This window comes from Carassius carassius, chromosome 29, assembly GCF_963082965.1.
Source record: "Carassius carassius chromosome 29, fCarCar2.1, whole genome shotgun sequence".
Classification (NCBI taxonomy): Eukaryota; Metazoa; Chordata; class Actinopteri; order Cypriniformes; family Cyprinidae; genus Carassius; species Carassius carassius.
Genome location: NC_081783.1, coordinates 9,832,324 through 9,839,483, shown reverse-complemented (window position 1 = coordinate 9,839,483; position 7,160 = coordinate 9,832,324).

The following is a 7,160-nucleotide window of genomic DNA, read 5'->3' as shown; positions in this document are numbered from 1 at the left end:
AGTTCAACCTAACATCAGGTTCAGGGGGTTACAGAGAATGCATCAGAGGAAAAACATTAAAAAATAGCTCCAAACAAATTGAACAACCATTCCTTCACATCTTAAAGGGGTCATATGATGTTGCTAAAATGAGCATTATTTTGTGTATTTGGTGTAATGCAATGTGTTTATGCAGTTTAAGGTTAAAATTGTTTTATTATTTTCCACATACTGTACATTATTGTTGCTCCCCTATGACCTGCCTTTCTGAAACATGTACATTTTTACAAAGCTCATTGTTCTGATAAAGAGGTGTGCTCTGATTAGCCAGCTATCCAGTGCATTGTGATTGGCTGAATACCTCAAGCAAGTGACAAAAATGTTATGCCCCTTACCATGTTGTGATGCCGTGTTCCGGCGATAAGACAAAACCAATAAAACCCATTACAAACTAGGCATTTGTTGCATACAGTGGGGACATAATTACTGATTATAATGACTAATACTTTCTTTTTGCACTTGCGTTGCATATCGTGACGTGTAAACATAAAATCATGTTTGCATTTGTGATAGGAGAAAAGACAAACAACTACACTACCCTACACTTCTCAAAACTCACATTTGATTAGTCAGTGGCAAATTTTTTTAAATATAAAAACATACTTAGAGGCTGTGAGTCAGAAGCACCAGATTATCCTTGCAAAGTTGGAACTGCCCCACTTTATAGAAACAGGTTTGTAGCTACTCTCCAGTAAACAGTCCTCCATAAAATGCACTGTGCACACTCAAAAATTTGTGTTGCACTGTTCTGGAACAGTGTTGTAAATAGATATTAACCACTGATTTCTAGTTGTGTCCTCTTTTGTAAGGCCAAACAAAGTAGTTTTGCTTTCACAACGACACACAGCATCTCCACGACAGGACAGCAACAGCTACAATAATGCAGTGAACAAATTAATCATTGATTTCTAGTTGTGTCCTCTTTTGGAAGGCCAAACAAAATAGTTTCACTTTCACACCGAAACACACAGCATCTACACAGTATGGTGGCGTCAGCAACAATCAAAAAAAAAAAAAAACAAAGCACAGAGAATCAAAGTTACACTTTCTTTCTTTGCATGAACATTTGGTCAGTGTTATGCAAACAGTGATGTAGACATGTGGGGGGCGTGTTTAAACGAACCATTTTACGAGGGTGTGGATGGGTCTTAACTTTTATAAAGAATATCTCTTTGGGTTTGAGACTCCAAAGAGAAAGGTTAACTTGAAATCACATCATATGACCCCTTTAACATGATGGCGCCAATATCCTTGTGGTTGATGTGCCAACATACAGTACAACTGTGCTCACGGTGACCTGAGTTTGATTCCTGTCTCGAGGTCCCAGAGGTGTTGTTTTTGGCAGTCTGTTTTAATTTTAGTTTTAGTGTAGTCTTTGTGTGAAGCTGTCATTTTAGTTTTTATTAGTTTTAGTCACATTCGTACTCTTTTTAGTCTAGTCAAGTTTCAGTCAACTAAAACCTGACCATTTTAGTCTTATTTCAGTCAGAATTATCCATGTCTATTTTAGTCGACGAAAACCGATGACATTAAGTCTATTTTTAGTCAATGAAAATTGTATTTTAGTCTCTTTTTAGTAATGCAATTCTATTTAACCCAGTCCAAATAGTATAAGTACCTAGTAGTAAAGACAAAACCAACATTTTCTTTTAGCCAAACCCATTTCAAACAAGGTTATCTTATTATATTTTTGTTACCTTATAGACTCAAGAATACATCCATTCCAGACACGGAAGATGCTCTGATTTGAATTTACAACATTTATTTTACCAATCAAACATGTTAGAAGTACACACATTTGCATTACCCTTTCTCTGTGTCAGACTTAAGTTGGTTTGTTGTCGTCTTCTAAATAATGTCGTGAGTGGGGCTTGAGGAAGTGATGTCGCCTGCTTCTGCGCAGTGCGACTTGATGCAGCCCCTGAAGTAAGACACAGGAAACAGAAATAATGCAAAATAATAATAATAACACGACTAAACGAGATGAAATAATGTTATCACATTTTGTTTCATCTCATTTTGGTCAATGAAAATTAAGAGATATTTTATCATAGTTTTTATTTTGTAAACCGCAATTAGTCTCGTTTTTATTCGTCAACAATATTGTATTATACATTTAATTATAGTCATTGTCACATGACATGACATTTACAATGCATCTCGTCTCGTTTTCGTCATGTGATAATAGTTCATTGGCGACGATACTGAGTCATAATTTTTGATGACGAAAGCAACACTAGTTTTTTTATACAACCCGAATTCCGGAAAAGTTGGGACGTTTTTTTTATTTTTATAAAATGAAAACTAAAGGAATTTCAAATCACATGAGCCAATATTTTATTCACAATAGAACATAGATAACTTGGCAAATGTTTAAACTGAGAAATTTTACACTTTTATCCACTTAATTAGCTCATTTAAAATTTAATGCCTGCTACAGGTCTCAAAAAAGTTTGCACGGGGGCAACAAATGGCTAAAAAAGCAAGCAGTTTTGAAAAGATTCAGCTGGGAGAACATCTAGTGATTAATTAAGTTAATTGATATCAGGTCTGTAACATGATTAGCTATAAAAGCTTTGTCTTAGAGAAGCAGAGTCTCTCAGAAGTAAAGATGGGAAGAGGCTCTCCAATCTGTGAAAGACTGCGTAAAAAAATTGTGGAAAACTTTAAAAACAATGTTCCTCAACGTCAAATTGCAAAGGCTTTGCAAATCTCATCATCTACAGTGCATAACATCATCAAAAGATTCAGAGAAACTGGAGAAATCTCTGTGCGTAAGGGACAAGGCCGGAGACCTTTATTGGATGCCCGTGGTCTTCGGGCTCTCAGACGACACTGCATCACTCATCGGCATGATTGTGTCAATGACATTACTAAATGGGCCCAGGAATACTTTCAGAAACCACTGTCGGTAAACACAATCCGCCGTGCCATCAGCAGATGCCAACTAAAGCTCTATCATGCAAAAAGGAAGCCATATGTGAACATGATCCAGAAGCGCCGTCGTGTCCTGTGGGCCAAGGCTCATTTAAAATGGACTATTTCAAAGTGGAATAGTGTTTTATGGTCCAAATTTGACATTCTTGTTGGAAATCACGGACGCCGTGTCCTCCGGGCTAAAGAGGAGGGAGACCTTCCAGCATGTTATCAGCGTTCAGTTCAAAAGCCAGCATCTCTGATGGTATGGGGGTGCATAAGTGCATACGTTATGGGCAGCTTGCATGTTTTGGAAGGCTCTGTGAATGCTGAAAGGTATATAAAGGTTTTAGAGCAACATATGCTTCCCTCCAAACAACGTCTATTTCAGGGAAGGCCTTGTTTATTTCAGCAGGACAATGCAAAAGGCGTCTATGTTATTGGCGAGTGGCGCCGATACAGGATGGCTGCCTCCGTGACGTGCTCTGCAGTTGTTTTTGTGTTTTTGTTAGTTTGTCCTGTCTTTAGTTATATTCCTGCAATCAGTTTCACCAGGGACGAATTGCTGGATATTCGGCAACACACATCTCCCGATATTTCACCAGTTTTCGACTATTCTGATGTTCTGCTAGACATTCTTGTCGGCGGAGCTGCTGCGCTGATCACACGCTTCAAGAGGACGCGCAGGCGGGGAAAGCGAGCGGGAGCGCTCGTGAGACTCAGAAAACGCGGATTTCGAACGCCGTTGCCTAGCATCCATCTGGCAAATCTCCGCTCTCTTCCCAACAAAACGGACGAACTGCTTCTGCTCTCTCGGACAAATAAAGATTTCTCTCACTCTGCTGCTCTGTGTTTCACGGAAACTTGGCTGAATGACACCATACCGGACAGCGCGCTCCATCTGCCGGACTTTCAGCTGTTTAGAGCGGATCGCGACGCAGAATCAACGGGGAAATCGCGCGGCGGTGGGACATGCTTTTACATCAATGAACGGTGGTGTACACATGTAACTGTGTTAAAGAAGACGTGCTGCTCAAATCTCGAAACGCTCTTCATTAACTGCAAGCCGTTCTATTCGCCGCGGGAGTTTCATTCGTTCATTCTGGTTAGTGTTTACATCCCTCCTCAAGCGCACGTGAGCTCAGCTTTACAGAAACTCGCTGAGCACATCACAGAGATAGAACAACAACACCCGGACTCTGTTTTAATCATTCTTGGGGACTTTAATAAAGCCAATCTCTCCCGTGAACTGCCAAAATACAGACAGCATGTTACTTGTCCCACAAGAGACAGTAATATATTGGATCACTGTTACACAACAATAAAGGATGCATTTCACTCTGTTCCACGAGCAGCTTTGGGACGTTCTGATCACCTTCTGGTTCATCTTATACCGACCTACAGGCAGAAACTAAAATCAGCTAAACCTGTATTAAGGACTGTAAAAAGATGGACTAATGAAGCAGAGCAGGATTTACAATCTTGTTTTGACCTCACTGATTGGAGTGTTTTTGAAGCTGCTTCCACCGATCTGGACGAACTCACAGAGACCGTAACATCATATATCAGTTTCTGTGAGGATATGTGTATTCCTACCAAGACTCAACTAAATTACAACAATGACAAACCGTGGTTCACTGCAAAACTCAGACAGCTCCGTCAGGCCAAAGAAGATGCTTACGTGAAGGGGGACAATGTCTTGTATAAACAGGCTAAATACACACTGGAAAAGGAGATCAAAGTGGCAAAGAGGAATTATTCTGAAAAAATAAGGACTCAGTTCACTTCGAACGACTCAGCATCAGTGTGGAAAAGTCTAAAGAAGATCACCAATTACAAGACACCACCCCCCAGCACTGTGGAAAATCAACGACTGGCAGACGATCTGAACGAGTTTTACTGCAGGTTTGAAAGAACACCCATCACCTGCCCTGAACACCTCTCCACACAACCGTTCACACCAATAACAACTCCTGCAACCAACCCTGAATGCCTCTCCAAACAAACGTTCACACCATTCACAGCTCCTGCAACCCATCCTGATCACCTCTCCAATCAACCGCTCTCACCATTCACAACTCCTGCAACCAACCCTGAATGCCTCTCCAAACAACTGTTCACACCACTCACAACTCCTGCAACCCACCCTGAACACCTCTCCAATCAAGCGCTCTCACCATTCACAGCTCCTGCATCCCCCCTCTCCCCCACACCTGCAATACAGATCAGCGAGGATGCGGTGCGCCAGGTCTTCAGGAAGCAGAAAAGGAAAAAAGCACCAGGCCCAGATTGCGTTACAACAGCCTGTCTGAAATCCTGTGCTGACCAGCTGGCCCCCATCTTCACAAAGATCTTCAACAGGTCGCTGGAGCTGTGCGAAGTCCCTTCATGCTTCAAACGCTCCACCATCATCCCCATCCCAAAGAAATCCAAAATTACAGGACTAAATGACTACAGGCCTGTGGCTCTAACGTCTGTAGTCATGAAGTCATTTGAAAAACTGGTGCTGGCCCACCTGAAGGACATCACTGGACCCTTGCTGGATCCTCTTCAGTTTGCCTACAGAGCAAACAGGTCTGTGGACGATGCAGTAAACATCGGACTGCATTATGTTCTGCAACACCTAGACAGACCGGGGACTTATGTGAGGATCCTGTTTGTGGACTTCAGCTCTGCCTTCAACACGATCATCCCAAACCTCCTCCTGCCCAAACTAACTCAGCTCTCCGTGCCCACCTCCGTCTGTCAGTGGATCAACAGCTTCCTGACAGACAGGCAGCAGCTAGTGAGGCTGGGAAAATACACATCCAGCACCCGTACAATCAGCACCGGAGCTCCCCAGGGCTGCGTTCTCTCCCCACTGCTCTTCTCCCTGTACACTAATGACTGCACATCTAAGGACCCCTCTCTCAAGCTCCTGAAGTTTGCAGATGACACCACACTCATCGGCCTCATTCAGGACGGTGACGAGTCTGCTTACAGACAGGAGGTTAAAGAGCTGGCTGTCTGGTGCACTCTCAACAACCTGGAGCTTAACACGCTCAAAACAGTGGAGATGATTGTGGACTTCAGGAGAAACCCCCCTGCACTCCCCCCACTCACCATCATGAACAGCACTGTGACTGCAGTGGAGTCATTCAGGTTCCTGGGCACCACTATCTCTCAGGACCTGAAGTGGGACATTCACATTGACTCCATTGTGAAAAAGGCCCAGCAGAGGTTGTACTTCCTTCGCCAGCTGAGGAAGTTTAACCTGCCACAGGATCTGCTGAAACAGTTCTACTCCACCATCATCGAATCCATCCTCTGCACTTCAGTAACTGTCTGGTTCAGCTCAGCTTCTAAATCTGACCTCAGAAGACTACAGAGGGTAGTCCGGACTGCTGAGCGAATTATCGGTACAACCCTCCCATCTATTCAAGAACTGTACTTATCCAGAGTGAGCAAAAGGGCTGTCAAATTCACTCTGGACCCCTCACATCCAGCACACTCCCTCTTTGAACTGTTGCCATCCGGTCGACGCTACAGAGCACTGAGCACCAGAACGACCAGACACAGGAACAGTTTCTTCCCTCAGGCAATCCATCTTATGAACAGCTGATAATAACTGTGGGACACACTACACTATTTATATTTATATACACTACACTTTTTATCCAACACACATACTTAGCGTACACGTAAATCTTTTGCACATAATATACATGTACATACATGGAACACACTACACTACTTATATTTATATTTATATACACATACACTTATTTATCCAACACACATACTTAGCGTACACGTAAATCTTTTGCACATAATATACATGTACATACATGGAACACACTATACTACTTATATTTATATTTATATACACATACACTTATTTATCCAACACACATACTTAGCGTACAGTTAAAATTTTTCCACATAATATACATGTACATACATAAATGCTCATTTTAATATACCTGCCATACATTGTCAATTTGTATATTGTCAATCCTTACCCACCTATTTGTATTTTTTTGTATTTTTTATTCCTTATTGTTGTTTTTTGTTCTGTCGCTGTTATGTTGCACTGCGGAGCTCTGTCACGAAAACAAATTCCTCGTATGTGTGAACATACCTGGCAATAAAGCTCATTCTGATTCTGATTCTGATTCTGATTCTGATTCTGATTCTGAAAACCACATACTGCAGCTATAACAACA